Source organism: Hemicordylus capensis, chromosome 4 (genome assembly GCF_027244095.1).
Source record: "Hemicordylus capensis ecotype Gifberg chromosome 4, rHemCap1.1.pri, whole genome shotgun sequence".
NCBI classification, from domain to species: domain Eukaryota; kingdom Metazoa; phylum Chordata; class Lepidosauria; order Squamata; family Cordylidae; genus Hemicordylus; species Hemicordylus capensis.
The window spans coordinates 185,141,357-185,162,425 of record NC_069660.1 but is presented as its reverse complement, the minus strand read 5'-3'; the positions used below and the strand labels follow the sequence as shown (position 1 = coordinate 185,162,425).

Here is a 21,069-nt window from a genome sequence, read left to right as displayed (position 1 = left end):
GTGTGTGTGTGTGTGTGTGTGTGTGAGAGAGAGAGAGAGAGAGAGAGAGAGAGAGAGAGAGAGAGAGAGAGAGAGAATGGGGTACACTCACTCCGTCTAGGGCTTCTCCTACTTTGTGTGTCCAGTTGTCCACTTCTGTGGTCTGGCCTATGAGTCTACTCTTTCTTCTTCAAGCTTCTTCTCCTTCAGATTTTGCGGTGGGGGGGGGGGGGGCGGCTGGGACAAAAACCTGGAAAATCTGGGGGCCAGGTGGCCAGTGGCCACAGGGGATGGGGCAAAAGCTTGGAAAATGTGGCTGGCCAGTGGTCATGGGCTGGGGCTGGTGGCTGGCACAGACACAGCAGGCACAGGCAGGCAGTGATTCTCTCAGCAGCAGGAAGGAGGTGAAAAAAGAATTCTTCTCAGGAACAAAAAAGCAATGCAGCAGATAATCCATTCCCAGGCTGGCATGCAGTAGCCAGCAGGGGCAGGCAAGCTGGGCTCAGGCTGGCAAGGCAGATGGCAATAGGCAATGGCATGGCAAAGCAAAGCAAAAGCTCTCGCTCTCTCTTTTCTCCCACGAGGCAGAAAGGCAGAATGGTGGCTGCTGCCTCTTTAAATCTAATTGAAAATCCCTCCTTGAACTCACCCCACCCTTGCCCCTTCTTCAACCCTTCCCCTGACCAATGTGGGGTCAGTCAGGAGTGGCAATAGCCAAAAGAGCCAATCTGGAACCAGGAGGGAATGATCAGCAGATCAGCCCATGCTTTCGTTCACTGATCTGAAGCTTGGAAGGGTGATAAATTAAAATAGACATCAATCATAAAATGAAGACTACATAGAGATTGCCATAAAATGGAGGTCTGAAACAACAAAAAACCTTCGGCTCCGAAATTCAGGCAATTTGTTTTGGAGCCGAATCTTTCGGGACTTGTTTTGTGCACAAATCACCCGAAACAGGCAGATTCGGGTACAAATAATTTTGTATCCGAAACGTTTTGCACATCCCTAGTCATTACCTATAAATCCCTGCACAGCTTAGGTCCAGGGTATTTTAGAGAGTGCCTTCTTTGTCATGAATCCTGCCACCTATTAAGATAATTGGGGGAGGTCCCCTTACAGTAGCCACTGGCTCCTCTTGGGGTGACTCATGGCTGGGCATTCTCTGTGGCTGCCCCAGGGCTTTGGAATGTACTCCCTGTCAAAATAGGTTTTTCTCCATCTCTGATTGCTTTTTAGAAAGACCCTTAAGGCACACCTGCTTTATCAGGCTTTTAATTAAAATTAATTTTAAACTGTGGAATTATTTTAATGGTTTCACTTCGTAAATTGTTTTTAATGGTTTTGCATTTGGTTTTATATTGTAATTTGTAATATGTACAGTGCCTAGAGATGTATATATCAGGTAGTATATAAATATGACAAATAAATAAATAATCTGCACTGACTAAAAATAGGGCCTGACATGCAGACAAATGCACTTGCACAAACATACTGCACTAGTGCAAGAATGTTGAGCTAGCTAATGCCTTTTTTTTTTTTTTAGCTTTCCTTTGTTGGGAATTTCCCAACACTTGTTGGGAACTAGTGTTGTACTGGTACAACAGGGTGCACTTTCAGAACAATGTGTTCAACTTGTGGCAGAAGTAGATTCCCACATCCTAGCTGACATCCAAACTAATGCTGTGCTAGCATAATGCTATACTATAGCGCAAAGACCTAGCACAAGGACATTGCACGAAGTAAAAAATGTCTGTTCCAGACTACTTCTTGTGCTAGTGGAAGATGTTGACAAATTGCACAACTGGTTGCACAACCTGCCCCACAATCTTGTAGCACAATCTTGTGTTTGTCCACAAGAATGTTGTCCATTGGCAGTTGTGCAAAATTGCAGAGCAGCACAAGTTTATGCAGCTCTGCAAATTCCTTATGTTCCTTCAGTGTGCCCAACTTCTCTTGTTGTTTTAGTGCACACTAGACTGAATGTCAGTCCCTGTTCCAGTCTCCTTGGGCACTTGCACAAGCAGACTGAGAGCAGATGAGATCGTGCAACTTTGAGCATCTGTGTAGGTATGTGTACAACATTGTTGTGCTAGTGCATTAGTCTGGATGTCAGCCAAGGTATTTTTTTCCCTCCTCCTCCTTTTCTTCTTGTACTGCTGATAAGGCTGGCTGTAGCAAATATAGAATAGATATTTCTAAGGAGTAGTTTGCCTTTGTTTTGCTATCTAGTGTCTGGAAAAGTGAGGGCAGCAGTAGTTTAGATATTCACTCTACGATAGGTTTTTTTTTTTTTTTAAAGAAGGCCTAATACAGTGAAATTGTGGACTGGTTCAGACATTTGGTGTTTATCTATTAACCACCTTCATTGAGTAGAAAAATAGAAGTCCTAACAGCATGCTATAGATAATTCCACATCCCACTCTTCTGAGTTTAAAACATTTTTTAAAATGGCTTTGTATTGTACCATGTTTATGTCTAAAGCTGTCACAGCCAGGCTTAAAAGCCAGGCTAGGCAGTGCTGACCCGCCAGGATCAGGCCTGGTCCCGGTGGTTCTCACGCGTATCATACCCAGGCTGGGCATCCCTAGCCCAAGTTAGGCTGGGCATGAAAACAGCCTCATTTTCTTCCAAAACAGAATTGTTGGTTTCTAATACCATAGTACCAAGTACATTTAAGGCAAAGTTAAAGATATCAATGAGGAAAAGTTAAACGTTGAAAAAGAAAAGGGGAAACACAGAAATACTGATAGACGAAACAATGATATTCGAGTGGATATCGGAGGACTCAGGGTGCAGAATTACTTCCAAAAAATGAATATTTCTTTGCCTATTGAACACAAAATCACTGGTTCCTAATCATTACAATCCCAATACTATAATTGTTGGTTTTTAATGAATCTAGGCATCTAGCATAACATCTGGAATCTTCATAAAAACTGATAAGATTTTTTTAAAAATTAGATAACTAAGAACAACTTCTAGAAATGGCACAGTTCTGTATTTTAGGCAGAGTTAGTTTATGAATGTTCTTGTAATGTGTTAACTGTCTAGACATTTGGATTAGTCTATGATAGACTCTTGGACATTTTCCTCCGTACCCCCCACCCCCTCAGCTCCCTGGCAGGATTAGAAATGGCTTTACTGGAAACAGGACAGTGAAGGGAAATGGAGAACATTAATCTGTGTTTATAGTGAATGTCCATATTGGTTAAGAAATGTTCAAGGCTGCCAGTAATAGAAATTGTATTTGCATGCTTGTATGGCCCATGGCTCTGAAGTCACAAGAGTTTGCAGAATGTGTCAACATGCCCATGTCAGCAGTGTAATTTAATTTTTTTTAATAATCCGTAATTAGTCACCTGTGTCAGTTGGGTCACATAGGTACTTGATCTCTAGCCTTGGAATATCTTATCCAAGCAGCTATTTGTCATCAGCCTTGAGGAAGTGAAAATTTGTAGTACTAATTTGTATTTGTCAGTGCAGCATCTGCAAAAGAAGTAAAGATGTTCAAACCCTTATTAAAAATGCAAATGTACTCTTATCTTGTCCAAACATTTGATAGTGGATGACTTGTGATAAGACAGGTTCCTTGCATAAATCTGCAAGCTGTGTCAACGTGAGAGTGCTTATTGTGCATAACTGCTTGCATGTTGGCTGATGCAAGCAGGAATATGATTCCCAAGCTTGACCTTTATTAAGCTGTAAAGATTTCAGGGTTGTTTCAGGCATCTTAACCACCAGTAAACATCCACAGGTATTATTTCTGATGAGGGTGTGATCCCTGTGCTAAACTGAGGCAATTGTAGCTTTGGGATGCATAGGGAGAATGTGCATCTCCAGGCTTCATACATAATATAGAAGTATGACAGAGGAAGAAAGAGTGACTCACGCTTCCATGCTATATCATGTCCAAAGTCAACCTGTGCTGTATGCCTCCAAGCCATTTAAAAACTTGTGATGTCAAAACAAAAGCATGGCAGTGGCAGCCTTTGCAGATGTATTAACTGAGATCTGCATAGGAGATGCTGTTATTCTAGTTGAGTTAAACAGAATAACGTACTTCCTTCTGTACAATGAAGGTATAACACCATTCGGGTCTGAGGGAGTGAAGCTCATTTCCCCATACCCCATCTTATATTTGGGTGAATCTTTGGCTTCAAACCCCAGAGTGGTTGTACCATCCTGTTTGTACCTCCTCACTGCTTGCACATCTACTGATATGCCGAGGAAGGCCTTCCACCTCACCACCCCCTTGGCCCAATAGCAATGAAAGGGTGAGATTTGTCCCAAAGAGGACAACGTCCTTGTTTCCCCTGAGCCAGGTTTGAGAGGCAGGTCTAGAGAAGCTCCCTTTCACCCTCTTAAATGTTGCCACAGGGTGCTCACCTATCATCTTTTTCTCCTTCATTCCCATTGTCCACACTGTTCCTGCCAGCCATGGCCTACTTAAATATTAATGTTAGTAGTAAATGCTGGATAAACATTCCTTCTATTCCATGTCTCCAAGGAGCAGCGCAATGTCAGCAGAGAAAAAGTCCATGCCCTCACATCTAATTTGGAAAATAATAATAATAATAATAATAATAATAATAATAATAATAATAATAATCCTGCTCAGCCCCACAAGGAAGCCAGCTAAGCGGACACTGCACCAAATAGGAAGGTAGGCCGGTCCCAAACCTCTAAAAACTGTGCCAGATACCCAGCTGATGATTTGATTCCCATTGGTCATTCTGCAGGAGGTCACTACACAACGCTTCATGCTTGTGCATGCTTGCCTCTTCTCTGGAGCCAGACACAAAGCTGCTTTCTTTCCCCAGGGCAGCATACATCATCAAAACAACAGCAACAAAGCAGTCTAAATGACCAAGCAATAAGCTAAGCTAAAGTCTAAAACAAGGAGGTTGTTCTCACAAGCAGCCAAGTCAGGGCTAAGGCAGCCAAGCCCAGGTTTGACTGCCCATTAAAACCTCCAGGATCCACGTGGCTCCTGGAAGCACCTCGATGGCAGACCCAGCTATGAAGTCCGGCTATTAAACTAGGTTAAGAGAGTAAGCTGTTTAACTGACTGTGTGTCAGCACTGGCTACTTTCAGCCTGTGCTGAGACACTATGGGGCACCTGCCTGTCACTAGTGGTATCCCCACAATGCACCATGGACTCTCGTGGTGCATTGTGGGGTTTCTTAGGGTCGGGACAATGTATGTCCCAGGCCCCACAACTCCACACAGCCTGGGCCAGCAGCAGATCATCTGGACCTGTGATCTGCGCTCCCAGCAACTGGGACCTGTCATCTATGGGAGAAGTAATCTTCTGTAGCCTTCCTCCCTGTGCACCCTCTTGGGTCTTGGATCATGAGAAAGGGCCTAAACAGTCCTTGTAGCTCAGAACTTGAAACAGGTGATCTGTAAATAAGTTGAGCTGCTAGACTGAGTATGCACAAAGTTCACAAACAAACTTCAAATGATCTCTTTAATGCATAAAATGTTTTAACATAACTTACAGATTTTTCCACAAAACGTGTAAGCTGAAACAAAACCGAGCAAAAGTTTTGGTGTAATACACCATCCTCAGTGCTACATTTAGGATGCCAGTTGAAGGCACTTAAATAGAGAAGCTGAGAACTGAAAGCGGCAAACAGATAGATAACACACAAGGGAAGAGAGAGCAGACCTTTTGCAGAGAATATATTAACTCTTTCAGTGACCAATGTATCTCATGGCTTCTTTTGTCTTTATCCTCAAGGATAAAATTGTAAAGCACATAGAACAAAAGGTGCTGCTGGAAGAGAACCAGCATGGCTTCCTCAAAGGGAAATCTTGCCTCACCAACCTTTTGGAGTTCTTTGAGAGTGTCGACAAGTGTGTGGATCAAGGTGATCCAGTTGACATAGTATACCTGGACTTCCAAAAAGCTTTTGACAGAGTTCCTCATCAAAGACTCCTGAGGAAACTTAGCAGTCATGGAATAAGGGGACAAATACATGTGTGGATTGCTAACTGGTTGAAGGACAGGAAACAGAGGGTAGGTATAAATGGAGAGTTTTCACAATGGAGGGAAGTAAGAAGTGGGGTCCCCCAGGATTCTGTACTGGGACCAGTGCTTTTTAATTTACAGTATTTATAAATGATCTAGAAGTAGGGGTAAGCAGTGAGGTGGCCAAATTTGCAGATGATACCAAACTCTTTTGGGTAGTGAAATCCAAAAAGGATTGTGAGGAGTTCCAAAAGGATCTCTCCAACCTGGGTGAGTGGGCGACAAAATTTTATTTATTATTTATTTTAAATATTTCTATACCGCCCCAAACCTGCATCTCTGGCAAATGCAATTCAGTGTTGGCAAGTGTAAAGTGATGCACATTGGGATGAAAAACCCCAAATTCAAAGAAAACTGCTAATATTATAATGCCCTGATACAAAATTATGGTGTGGCCACACCTGGAGTACTGCATGCAATTCTAGTCACCACATCTAAAAAAAGACATTGTAGAACTGGAAAAGGTGCAGAAGAGGGCAACCAAGATGATCAGGGGCCTAGAGCACCTTCCTTATGAAGCAAGGCTACAACAGCTGGGGCTTTTTAGTTTAGAAAAAAAGACGACTGCTGGCAGACATGATAGAGGTCTATAAAATCAGGCATCGAGTGGAGAAAGTGGATAGAGAGAAATTCTTTTCCCTCTCACATAACCCTAGAACCAAGGGTCATCCCATGAAACTGATTGCCAGGAAATTTAGGACCAACTAACAGAAGTACTTTTTCACACAATGGATAATCAACTTGTGGAATACTCTGCCACAAGATGTGGTGACAGCCAACAACCTGGATGGCTTTAAGAGGGGTTTGGATAACTTCATGGAGGAGAGGTCTATCAACAGCTACTAGTCGGAGGACTATAGGCCACCTTCAGCCTCAAGGCAGGATGCCTCTGAGTACCAGTTGCAGGGGAGTAACAGCAGGAGAGAGGGCATACCCTCAACTCCTGCCTGTAGGCTTCCAGCAGCATCTGGTGGGCCACTGTGTGAAACAGGATGCTGGACTAGATGGGCTTTGGGTCTGATCCAGCAGGGCTATTCTTATGTCTTATCCTTAACATTAATATTAGATTTCAGTTGTTCTATGAATATTGCTTCCTTGACCTTACGTATTATTAAATTACCTTCAACAGCCAATATGAATACTTTTGTTTTCGTCACTTTTCCGTTGTGTTTTTCTTTCATATGTATCGTCGGTGGTTTTGTTCAACTTTTATTATGCTTCATGTCAGCCAGATCTTCTTTATATCTTTTCATTAATGTTCTTCCTGTTTCTCCAATATAGAACACTGCACATTACGCACGTTCAGTTTTATACACTACCCACTTCACCTTACACCAACCTTCATCCTCCTTAATGAAAGTTTAACAAGGGCTGGTTGCAGACTCCTAGATGTTGGAAGTGTAACTTGTATGAGAGTACACTTAAGCATATGGTTTGTCCTGTCTGGTTATTGTTCCATTTTGGCTTGCAAATTATAAGATAGTTAACATGACTTTGCAGCAATTATTGCTTGCCACGGATGTTGATGTACTCTTGGGGTACATCCCCAGCATATAGAATCCAGCATTACATCAAAAATTGTTGGTTCTTTGTACATTGGAGCTTACAAAAATAATTTGCACACACCGCCTGGAAGAACAAATTTATTCCTGAATTCCAATTTTGGATAACCGATACGTGTTCCTTGTCAGCATTTGAATTTGATTTTCTGAAGGGAAGGTAAAGAAGAGGAGTTCTCAATAATTTGGTTCAACTATAACAAATTATTTATGTTTTAAAGAAATATATCCTTAGAAGAAGCTGGGTTCCACCACCCCCTCCACTTTTTTATTTTATTTTGGCAGGTTGCATTTATATCATGTTAAAGTCATGTTTAAGGGATTTTTAAATTATCTTTTTCCTTCCTTCCCCCCACCTTCAGTTATCCATATGTATAATTCCTGTCCTTGATTATGTTATATGTATGCTGTAATCCTTAGCTGAAATAAAAAAATTTAGGTTCACCAGAAGTTATAGTTGGTTCAAAGGGTGTTTAATTATATAGGCTAGCAGTCCTTTCCTTTTTGCCATCCCACTTTTGTCTGTAAATCAGTAACTCATCATCCTCCAAGATCATAATAAAGCTTGGTTTTCTTATTTTCTGTAGTTTCCTCAGATTCCTGGTACAGCTATAAGGAGTCAATTTATGAATGCATCTTTTAGTTTTGATAGCTGGTCACACAGTTCATAGTTCTTTTATGTATTCATTAATGTTTTCAGTAGAAACAAGCTTCTGGATTCCTACACATTGTCCACACATCTAACAAGTTCACATCACTATTCAGGTCCATTTGTCATAACAGACCACAGTAGATGGCTTTGTGCATAATATTTCATAAGAACAGATTACAGAAGCACCTTTATAACCTTCCTTGACAATTCTTCATCTGCATTTCCTTCCTATCTTTTGGTCTCTTCATTCTTATAGTCTGACCTCTCTTCCTACCCCACTCCTCTTGATGTGCTATGATGTCACAGAGAGCCTGGGCAGGCAGAGATGTTACACCACTTTTGGTTGCTGTTAGTTTTGCTTAACTGCTCTGATATCACAGAGAGGCTATAGAGCCTGGAACTAGGCAAAAAAGTGCTAAGGATGGTTGGGGTCAGTGTTTTCTCTATTTTTTTCCCATCTATGTGCAAAATGAGTTTTGTTCTGGGCGGCAGTATCAAAGCAGTGTGTGCACACATGCATTCAGAGTGAATCAGGCCTTCCAGATTCAACTGGAGCAGGATCTAAAATTAACTGAGCAGACATCCAAAAACTTGTGAGTGCGTGCACGTGCACACACCTTAGAGGGAGAACTGGTTGGGGACGGGGTGGGAGGTGGGGGGAGACTGAGCAAATGTGTTACATTTAAACTCCATTACATCTGTCTGCAGAGCATTGGGTGTCTAATGGTGGCTTCTTGCAAACTGAACTTGTTTCAGGCACAAACAGATGACATTTCCTGCTTATGGGTTTGATTATCCAGTTTATGAGCCTCAACAGGGAGAAAATAATCCTGGACTTTAGAAACTAAAAGAATACATACTATGAATATTTAACATTAGCCATCTAAGGGCAAACCAATTACTACTTGTACTAATCAGGGCCCCATGAACATCATTGGAACTGCCACAGAATATGTGGTTCATGAATCCCCACTCCCACTATGCAATTTTTAAAATATTTGTATTAGTTATTCTTTATGGTGGCGCAGTACTTAAAATGCCATTCCTCTGTAAATAGTGCTTATGAACTTATTTTAGTGGGTATCAGGTCTGACCAGTAGAGTTGTAGTTTTATTCTATTTACATTATGAGCCATAGCCATTGAAGGATTTAATAGTTATGAAATGTGCACATATGTCTGCTTTAGACACTTTCTTATGTTTCCCTGTTGGATGTGTGATCACTCAACTGTTAGGATGAATTTAACAAAAAGCTATAAAAATGAACTGTTGCAATTTTCACTACATATTACAGATTCTCTTGTTTCATCCCTGGGACTGATGTTTTGTGGCCCCATTTCTGCCAGTTTTGTTTAGAAAACTGCTTAGTGAAAGAGGAGCTTTTGCTAGAGTGTAAAGTATTGCAGCTAGATCCTTAAAATAGGGATTTGCAAACAGGTAACAGGTTCACAGTTCACGGTTCAGGTTTGGGGGTTTGACAGTTTGATCCCTGAACCAACCCCTCCCCCCTTTTGGTTCAGACCCGGACCAAACCTCCCCCGAAGTCCAGGGGTTCACGAACCAAAAGAACCCACAGTAGCCATGTGCGCAGGCACACAGCCCCAAATATGGCCACCGGGCCAAGGCCGAACTGCGGCCAAAGAGCACCCAAATGAGGCAAGGGGTTATTCAGAAGACTGCCGGGGGAGGGGGGGACCTCTGTGGACATCCCCCCCCCATGCCACTGATGGGAGTACAAAGTAAAAAAAAATTAGGAAAAAAAAATTTGGTCTGCAAACCCCCCCAAACAAAACCAGGCGGGGGATGTTCAAGGGGGTGCCAGACCAAACTGGCCCAGTTGGGTTTGAGGCCCATTTGGCCTTGAAGCAAACCGGGCCAGCTGGTTTTGTGCACACCCCTACCTTAAAAGAAACATAACACTTTTAAGTACATGGATTTTTCTAGTGGTGGTTACAGCAAAGGCTGTGCTAGATGAAGTGATGTTCTCTTTAGAGCAGCAAATTGTTATCATGTGACATAGATGGCCAACCTGTCATATGGCTATCATAAGTACAGGCATAGGCAGAGGTCTGTAATTCTTCTTGGTAGAAGAAAGAGGGTGCCCAGTTATGGCATTCAGCCAAGCCAACACCCCTAATGTTCTCTCCTGTGCCAAAGCACTGCCTGTTTCCTGGCTCAGTAGAAAAGAGGCAAAACCACATCAATGTACAGGTGCCTGTATATGTTGTATACTATGCCCCAGAGTGGCACACTCATACCATGAAGACTTGTGACACAAATGCCAGATAGTCTGACTACTTGTAAGCTTCCTCAAGCAGTGTGCTGGGAGAACAGTTTTAAGTAACTAAATAAATAAAACACCGGGGCTGTATCACAAGTAATTTGCTTCCTTAATGTTTGGTAAAAGAGACACATCATTCTCTCTCATGCCATACAGGAAGAGGGGTCCGGCAGTAATTCTCCACTTAGATGCCTAGCACAATAATCTAGGTATCAGAAAGTAGGAAGGCAGATGGATCCTAGAGGAGTACTAAAAACAGAGTGGCAGTGGCCCATATACATTACATTTCTTCTATAAGAGCTTACTTGTATATGACTACTTCCACATCTAAAAAATATTTTATCATTTCATTTTATTTTGTCATTGCCTTTGAAACTGGAATTACTAACATGTGAGTTAAGCCAGAAACCAGTAACCAAACACAGCATTAGTTTGAAGTCTTGTGTTAACAATATGCTAGTATACCTGAAGATGAAACATCATCACATCAACAGAATAGCTGGAATATTATTAGTACAATCTACTAGAGTAGCTTCAGATGTGAATGTGAAAGTACAGCTTCCTATTCCTCCAGAGCACCATCACATCTGAAATACACTTCTCCCCCTCCCAGGAGATATACAAGCTTTTCTTATGCAGCAGCTTGCATATCAGCCAGGCAGGGAAGATGTGAAAATTGTATTTCATATACATGTTGTTTATAATACAATGTTATTGGAGAGGAACAGGAAGCATAAAGCTCTTGAATTTCCTATTTGCTCTATCTACATTGTACTTATTGAGAACCAAGCTAAACATGACATGGGAGTTCTGTGGGTCTTTTTCAAAAAGCAATTCTGGGTGGACCCAATTTGGATTGGGGCTGCTGTCGTAAATCTGTTGGCTTGGCTGACCCGACAGGATTTACAATCCCTTCAGCTCTACTTCTGTGAGTTAAATAGAAAGTCTGGAGATAGGAATAGTAGCTTAGCTGCACAAATGAAAGCGAAAAATGACTCACAAAGGAAAGTAGCATAAATAAAATAAAGCCCCTTGAACTAAACTAGGCACCCCCTCCCCTATGATAACTGAAAATAATGGAACAGGGAATGAACATAACAAGAACAGGCTGAAACACGAAAGGTTGACCAATTCTTAAGTACGGACACTGTCTGTCATAGGCAATGTTGCTGACAGTGCTGACTTAGAAACTATGTCGGCTTGATATAGGGCTTGAGATAACTGGCAGCCAATCAGGCTTTCCTGACTCATAAATTCTATTGCCTCTCCGGTGAGATCTTGCGCCTGCGTGTCTCCCACTGAGCTTTTCTCTTGAGATGTCTTCTTAACACAGGTGAAATTCCAGCTTCCTCCTGATCAGTCTCCTCAGCCCTCAACTCTGCCAGCTGTTCAGATTCCTCTATCTGCTGCTGTTCCATCTGCTGCCGTTCCAGCTCAGCTCCAGAGTCTGTTCTCACAGCCAAATCCTGTTGCTGTGCCTCTGAGCCTGTACTCCCACTCAAGTCCTCCCACTCCTCCTCTGACTCTTCTGGCTCAGAGGTCTTGGCCATCACAGCTGCCAACAAGTTTTCCCTCCATGACTAACAAGAGCTTAAGAAAGTAATTTGTCAGGGGATTTATACGGGGGGGAAGGTTGAATCCACCCTTGCAGCACAGTCCAAACTCAAATTGCCTCCTATGAGGAGGAGGAGGAGGAGATCACATATTCCCACCACAGAACTCCTGTGTCATACAGAGAGAGCCTTGAAGCTCTCTATCAGATTACAGTTTTGCTACAACTATATTGCCACATCATACTGTATCACTATTCCTTTTTCTCAGACTTCACTGGAACCAAAAGCCTATAATAATATGTCATGTTATTTTTAGTTTAGTAAACTGTAAATACTGGCTGATGTTGGACTAGCACTGTGCTGATGCAGCAGTGCTGACTTCCATCCTAAGGCTGGAAGCGGGGCAAGAAGCAACTAATGAAGACCACTGTGTGTGTCACCAAGATATGCCCCCAAGGGTTGTACAACCCTCAGGGACATAATTTGGTAATGCACAATGGTATTCAGAAGGAAGGGAGATCATTAAAAAATTGCCCCTTGCACCATCTGCATGCTGGCTCAGTGATAATCTGAAATTCAGAACTTCTGCATCCATGCCGTGCTAGTGCCCATGTCAGCCAGTATTGACAGAGTAACACTCTACGAAATTTCTGTTTTCTAGATTCACATTGGCACTCCACATTTGATATTGTTGAATATAATCAACACAATTTATGAATCAAGCGTGGGGGTGGGGCTGCAAGTGAAATGAAGAGGCACATGTTTCTCGTGTTTTCTAAAATCTATTTTGTTTTACATTTTATTTATTGCAGCAATATAATTCCATTCCTAACAAACTATTAAAGAGGTGGGAGAATATTTACTTTGCAGGAGAACTGGTATGAAAAGGAACTTGAAACATTCCCCACCACCACCCTGAGCAACTAGCAAAATGTTGGCAGTATCTGTGAGAGAATTAATGTAGTGCAAATTTTTGGTACTGCTTCTAATGCAAAAGCTATATAAGAAGCATTTTGGTCCTCTTTCAGAGTGTAGTCATCATGCCACTGTTAAAACCTACAATCATTTCAGTGGAGTTAGAGGGAAAACATGGTCCTTAGCTGTAGTGTACTTAGCAGTCTTGTGAGCAGAATCATATTGTGAAAATATAAATAGTCTTAATGGAATTTGAATCTACATTGTGTGAATTGGCATGTGTAGAGCTGAATAAATTGACATGCATTATCCTTCCATATCATTCTTGCCTTGTGTTACCACTGGAATAGATAATTCATGATTATACCTCCTAAAGTCTGTTTAGGGTGGTATTTATAGTGCTTGGTTTATGATAGGTTTATGATAGGCTGACCAAATTATTTCATACTAATATTCAAAGTACAGGGATTTAAAAAAAAAATCATGGAGGGGGATTCACATATGTACTGCCACCTGTACTCTGAATAGTATAGACTAAGAAACAGTTTTATCAGCTAATATGCTTTTTGTGTAGAGACCGACACACAGTTCTATAATTTTGTTTTATGACTCTCTCTTTTAAATATAGGGGGGTATTAGAAAACCAAGAAACATCTTGTAGGTATCATATTAAACCTGTTTGCTATACTTCTAAGTCATTGGTATCCCTCTCCTTAAAGAGTGTGTGTGTGTGTGTGTGTGTGTGTGAGAGAGAGAGAGAGAGAGGTCATAATTAGTTTATTTTTACTAGTCAAAAGGTGGCAGCACTGCTTCAACCTTTGCTTATACTTCCCTTATCTTTTTCAGTTCATCTGTCAGTATAAGATTTACAAGTTCCCTTGAATGCTTCATATACTAACTTCAGCTTATAAACAGCAAATATTAAAATGTTATTATCTTTGCTACTACTAATGGAGATTGTCTTTCACCATTATAAATCCGCATAATGCGACAACTCTTTACCAGGAAGAATCTGCCCTATATAGAAAAAGTAGTGAATGCTGAAAAGGCACAAGCTGTAGCTTTGATCAGTGTGAATGAACAAGATCAGTATTCATCTCTCACTCTGCTGTCTGTGACTTTTTTAATACACAGTACTATTTCCCCAGATGCCACCCTCTCCTGTTCCCCGCTTGCTAAAATTCACATTCAAGAATAAAATATACATTTCATAACTGCTATCAAGTAGTGTTTGCTACTCTACTTTATCTCTCTCTGAAGAAAACATCATTTTAATTAATTCCCTCAGTGTTGTAGTCGTTCTCTCCCTTTCCCCCTCTTCCACCCCCACCAAATTCCCAGGGGATAATTCCAACAAAATTACAGCTCTTTCCAGCAAGTTGTTAAAATCTGCTGCACAGATTTGTAGGTCCATGACAGATTATGCTTTGTTTCACATAATTATACTTTATTTCACATGTTTGCAAGTACATTTGTATACATGCAAATAATTCAGCAAATTAATTTTCATAGTGTATGCTGAACCTTTTGAGGCAAAATAATAGATAATAGGTATCTAGCCTTTTTCAGCTGCAGATATTGTCAGATAAATATAATTTATTTTTATCCTGCATGAGATCAAATATTAAAATGTTTGATTCTGGTTCTCTTACCCCTTCAAGAAAATAAAACTGTATTTTGTTTCTAGTGAAAATATCCCCTAAAAGGTCTTAGTAAGGTATGAACCTTTTTTCTTTTCTTTTAGTAGGACTCTTGTGCCTTTAACAGATTATTAACATCCCCTAGCTTTTTCTATCCCACCACTTTCTCATGCCATTCTAAATTTCTACAAGTCATAAGAACATAAAAACAGCCCTCCTGGATCAGGCCAAAGGCCTAATCTACTCCAGCATCCTGTTTCACACCGTGGCCCACCAGATGTCTCCAAGAAGCCCACAGGCAAGAGGAGAGGGCATGCCCTCTCTTCTGCTGATGCTCCCACATGTGCACATGTCCCCATACATACCCTTAGAGGGAACACTGATGTGCACATGCCTGTGCTCCTACGTGACCAGGCAGTGTGGTAGAAGGGTTCATGTGTGCTCTCCTACCTCACTTTTAGCCCAGGTTAAAAAAACCCGGGTTTCCCAGCGGAAGAGCACCATGATTGAGAATGGTTCTGCCACTTTTCATGACTAGGTCTACTCAGCATAGCCCTACCAAAGTGATCGTGGTCACAAGAACAATCTCACAGTTTAGAACCTGAAATTCTGAAGAAATATTTGCATTTAAAGAATATATATCATAATGAACTGGTCTCACATCTACAAAGGAGTAAGACTTATACACTTTTGTTTAGCTTTGCTAGCAGTTTACAAGATATCAATATTTATACATCTTTTTACAAGGAGATAAATATTGTTCTTATTGATGCCACTGAATTGATGCCCTTCTTCTCCATCTGGTTTCATCTGGTTTCTTGGTTTTCTCCTTCTTGAAAACTTATATTCAGCATACATGTGGGGGAGAATCACCAAGGAAGTCTAACACAGACATTTTGAATTTCAAAAGAGGAAACCTCTCCAAAATGAGGAGTATGGTGAAAAGAAAGCTGAAAGGGAAAATCAAGAGAGTCACTTAGCTCCAGAATGCATGGAGTTTACTCAAAACCACAATACTAGAAGCCCAGTTAGATTGTATACCCAAAAGGAGGAAAGGTACCACAAAGTCCAGGAGGATGCCAGCATGTCTAACAGGTAATGTTAAGGAAGGCATAAAAGGGAAGAAGACTTCCTTCTGAAATTGGAAGGCCTGTCCAAATGAAGAGAACAGAAAGGATGGGAACACAAACTCTGGCAAAAGAAATGCAAGGTGTCAATAAGGGAGGCGAAACAAGAGTTTGAGGAACATTTAGCTAACAGCATCAAGGAGAATAACAAAAACTTCTTTAAATACATCAGAAGCAGGAAACCTGCCAGGGAGACAGTTGGACCTTTAGACTATGAGGAAGTGAAAGGGATTATTAAGGAGGATATGGAGGTCGCAGAGAAGCTAAATGAGTTCTTTGCGTCCGTCTTCATGGCAGAGGATACTGAGCATATACTTATTCCTGAACCAGGCTTTTCGGGGATGGAGGCTAAAGAACTGAGTCAGATAGAAGTGACAAGAGAGGATGTTATAAACTGTTTGCAAAAACTGAAAGCTAACAAATCACAAGGGCCAGATGGCATCCATCCAAGATTCCTCAAAGAACTCAAATGTGAAATTGCTAACCTCCTTGCTAAAATATATAACTTATCCCTGCAATCAGACTCTGTACTGGAGGACTGGAAAGTAGCCAATGTAACACCGATTTTCAAAAAAGGATCCAGGGGGTGGTCCAGGAAATTACAGGCCAGTTACCTTAATGTCTGTTCCAGGCAAATTGATGGACAGCAGCCTCAAGGATAAAATTGTTAAACACTTAGAAGAGCAGGCCCTGCTAGGAGAGAACGAGCATTGCTTCTGCAAAGGGAGATCTTGCCTCACAAACCTTTTGGAGTTCTTTGAGAGTGTCAACAAATGTGTGGATCAAGGTGATCCAGTTGACATAGTATACCTGGACTTCCAAAAAGCTTTTGACAAAGTTCCGCATCAAAGACTCCTGAGGAAACTTAGCAGTCATGGGATAAGGAGACAAATACATTTGTGGATTGCTAACTGGTTGAAAGACAGGAAACAGAGGGTAGGTATAAACTGAGAGTTTTCACAATGGAGGGAAGTAAGAAGTGGGGTCCCCCGGGGATCTATACTGGGACCGGTGCTTTTTAATTTATTCATAAATGATCTAAAAGCAGGGGTAAGCAGCCAGGTGGCCAGATTTGCAGACAATACAAAACTCTTTCGGGTAGTGAAATCCATAATGGATTGTGAGCAGCTCCAAAAGGATCTCTCCAACCTGGGTGAGTGGGTGACAAAATGGCAAATGTGGTTCAGTGTTTGCAAGTGTAAAGTGATGCACATTGGGATGAAAAATCCCAATTTTAAGTTTACGCTGATGTGAATTGAGCTGTCGGTGACTGACCAGAAGATGGATCTTTTGGTCATGGTGGACAGCTCATTGAAAGTGTCTACTCAATGTGTGGCATCTGTGAAAAAGGCCAATTCCTTGCTAGGGATCATTAGGAAGAGGATTGAAAATAAAACGGCTAATATTATAATGCCCTTATACAAAACTGTGGTACAGCCACACCTGGAGTACTGCATACAATTCTGGTCACCACATCTAAGAAAGGACATTGAGGAAAAGGTGCAGAAGAGGGCACAGAAGAGGGCAACCAAGATGATCAGGGGCCTAAAGCACCTTTCTTATGAGGCAACGCTACAGCACCTGGGGCTCTTTAGTTTGGAAAAGAGGTGACTATGGGGAGGCATTATTGAGGTATATAAAATTATGCATGGAGTAGAAAGAGTGGACAGAAAGAAATTTCTCTCTCTCTCCTTGGCAATGCTCCATTCCCATATAAACTGGATTGGATAATATTATGTTCACCGTTCCCCAATGGTTCTGCAACTCTGACATCTTGCACCAGATCCTAGGCACCACTCCGGATTAAGTCCAAGGTTGCCATCTTTCTGCTTGGTCCGCAACTAACTGTTCTATGGTACAGTCATGTAGCATGTCTAGAAAGCTGGCCTCTTTTTCACTACCTGAATGTGAATTTACCCAGTCTATTTGTGGGTAATTGAAATCATCCATTATTACCACCTTGTCTCTCTTTGATGCCTCTTTTATTTGCTTCTCCAACTCCAGGTCACTCTCAGTGTTTTGATCCAGAGGACAATAGCACATCCCTAATAACACATTTTCTTTCAGTCCTTGTATTGTCACCTATAATGATTCTGTCCTCCTAGTCCTCCTAGATTTTCTAGTTTGATGGATTCTATCCCTTCTTTAATATACAGTGCTACTCCACCCCCAATCCTCCCTTCCCTGTCCCTTCTGCAGGGTTTATATCCAGGAATAACAGTGTCCCATTGGTTCTCCCCAATCCACCAGGTTTCCGTTATGCTCACTATATCTATGTTTTCATTAGTAACCAAGCACTCGAGTTCTCCCACCTTTGCTCGGAGGCTTCTGGCATTTGTATCTAGAAACCTATACACTGATTCGCTTACTTGGCATTGTTGTGTGTTACCTACTTTAACATCATTTAACCTTTTCGACCAGCTGTCATGTGTTTCCTTCTGATCTACTCTTAATTCCACTCTGTCCCTTTCTGCTTTATCCAAAATGTTTGCACCCTCGTGCCTTAGGGGATTTCATTGTCAAATCACTCTGCAGAGCTTTGGCAGAGCGTGGAATGAATTCATTCTGCTCTGCTAAAACTTTGGAATGACTTCCATAATTGACTCCACAGCTACCCTCTATGCCAGATTGAGGGCTTGATGTATATGTCTAGTGCAGCTAACAGGAAGTCAGTGTAGATCAATTGAATTGGCCTAATCTGTTTTCTTTGGCCATACCCAGTTAGTTAAGATGCAAACATCTTCATCATTTGTCTTCAAGGGCAGGACCATATGGATTGCACTGCAGTAATCTGAGAGTTTACAAGGGCAACATTTGGCAATAGATATATTCCATATACAAAACCCTTTAATAATACTTTAAGGCATTTTTTCTACTTCTTGCATAATAAGATTTAGATACAAATATAAAACAGAATATTTTTGCAGTGCTAAGCTCTAGCAGCCAACAGTAATCTATGTAAATGTCTCAGCTTTACCATTTATATCTTTAGCAATCCTCTTACTAATCTATAGGCATGCCACTTCCAGCCATAATTATGGCAAACAAGCAAACACTATGAAATATAATTGTGATTCACTTAAATAAAATTAAAAGATTAATTTTCCAGATAGATTATCATTTGTGTGTAGGCAATTAGATTTGTCTTGAATGTATGCCATCCTGCGTGACAAGTGTGAACATGCATCATTTTGTTGTGCATACACACCATGGGTACACACCATGGGTACTTGCATTAAGGCTTCCCAACCCCTGTATACAAAGCAAGACAGATAGCTGCTTAGCAGGTCTTTCATATGAAAAGTGTTCCTAGAACCATCAGCAGTGTTTCCAGAAGAGTTTGAGTTCCCAGAGGGGTATTTTAAATTATTATTTAGAATATTTATATAAAGCTTTTCAACAACAAAAAAAGTTCTCAAAGTGGTTTACTTTAGCAAACAAGAATTTCTGAAATGGACTCACAATTCAAAACAAACAAACCACAGACACTCAGACGCCACCAACAACCACCACCACCGCCGCCAGCCGCTACTGGAAGGGAAACTATGCAGTGAGATGATATCCTCCTGTTCTGTATGCCCTTACATCTCTTTAAAGTGTCTCTTTGCCCAGTTAGCAGTACCCGAGTCATTCCACAGGTGCTATGCATGTTATTACCTTGTAGCGGATTAAAGCCTTTGTCTCAGAGCAAGCTCATGTGAGGGAAAGAAATGCTGAATCATCCCTGCTGAACTGCTTGGCTAGTTTTCTCCTGAAACTATTCTGTAATTATCGTTAGGTTCAAAGCTGTTGCCACCAACCCGTTTATCAACAGAGCTTGAACCTCCCTGTTCTTGGGGTAGAATCCCGGGGGAACTCTCTTTATTTTGCTATTGGATAAATGCAACAATCTTCCACGTGCAAGCCTGCACGTGGTGAGAAAACTGATAGGTGCTGAACATCTCAAGATGTGCTTGCACCAGAGAACACCCCCACTTCATCCCCCCAAAGTTTCCTGAGTTAAAAACCAACTCTGAGTGGCTTGTAAAAAGAAAAGAACTAAAAACAGTTTTATTCAGTTGTTACAGACTGCTTCCATCTGAGGCGTCTAGCTTTCTTAGATGCAGTTAAGCATCTTAGTAGGACTGCAAAACTAGGTTGCCTTAATGCATGCTTGAATGTTTATAGAGTCTTTTGCAATGTCCTAGGTGTATTGGGTATTGGCTAGTGTTTCTTAGTTTAATTGTGTTATAGGTAAACAATAGTAGAACAGTATCAGGGATACTGACACACACCAAAGAAACAGAAATTCTAACACAAAGTCTGACTGAACAAACTTTCCCCTAGGTTAAACTTTCTGAAGCCAAAGCCAAAGCTTCATTTCCTTGAACTCACCAAACTACAGAGGAGAATTCAGCTTCCTGCCCTCCTATCTTTCAAGGATTCGCAGAGTCATTTTCCTGCAGCCATCCTCCATGGCCACGTGTCCTTCTCTTATAACAAAGACCTCTCCTTCTTTTCCCCAGAATTCCCCACAACCACTCTCTAAGTCCCACCCACCTGGTGTACTGATTGGCTGCCCTGGAGTTCACCAGCATGTCAGTCAAGTCAAGGGTTCACTCCCCGTTAACTCTTTAGGGGGAGTGGTGGCTGATCACTACATACCTTTTGATGCTTGTCCTGTTTGATCCTTTACCCCACTTGCTGTTGAGCTATACAGTAACTGTAGAAATCTGCAGACAGGAACTTGAACTAAAGTGGGATACAGGAGTAAAATCTAGTTGAGGTTAGGCTTTGTGGAAGCAATTATGTACATATTCACACGCACATATATGTCACACACACATATTCACACACATTCATATTCATTCTCTCTCTCTCTCTCTCTCTCTCTCACACACACACACACACACACACACACTGCAGTTTGCTCACTCTGGTGCTGAACAAGACATAATTGGAAATATCAGGACACATTTAAAAAACAAATATTAGGATACCCTTTTGGTGATGAAAACCACAGTGAGAAAAGAAAGACCCTTAGTATAGAAAAGAACAACTAAGCAGGCAGGGGAAATTGTACAACTATACAATTATGAATGGTTCGAAGAGAATGGCCTGAGAGAAATCTTTTGCAGACACTACAATGAAGGTTACCCATTGAAACTGACTGGCAATAGATTAAAAACTAAGAAACTAAAGAGTAAAAATAAACAGGTACATCTTTCAAGTCCCCTCTTACCATCTATTCTGCCTTCCTCTCTCTAGCATTTCACATATTCTCCATCTGCTAACCACAACCAAGTAGCAATTCAAAGTCTATACAGGACTTTTAAAAAACTTAGCA

The 21,069-nt window shown here is 41.3% G+C and overlaps 1 protein-coding gene and 1 long non-coding RNA gene across 7 annotated transcripts in view; one reads left to right on the top strand and one right to left on the bottom strand.

Moving 5' to 3' along the window:
• The window catches only part of CTNND2 (catenin delta 2), a 924,887-nt gene that overhangs the window by 373,919 nt on the left and 529,899 nt on the right, over window positions 1-21,069 (top strand). The window lies entirely within an intron of this gene.
• On the bottom strand, window positions 3,341-21,007 carry LOC128322130 (uncharacterized). Its single transcript, XR_008305540.1, has 3 exons — window positions 20,965-21,007; window positions 20,388-20,474; window positions 3,341-3,468 (listed from the first exon to the last, which is right to left on the bottom strand). It is a non-coding gene; the product is annotated as an uncharacterized LOC128322130 (long non-coding RNA).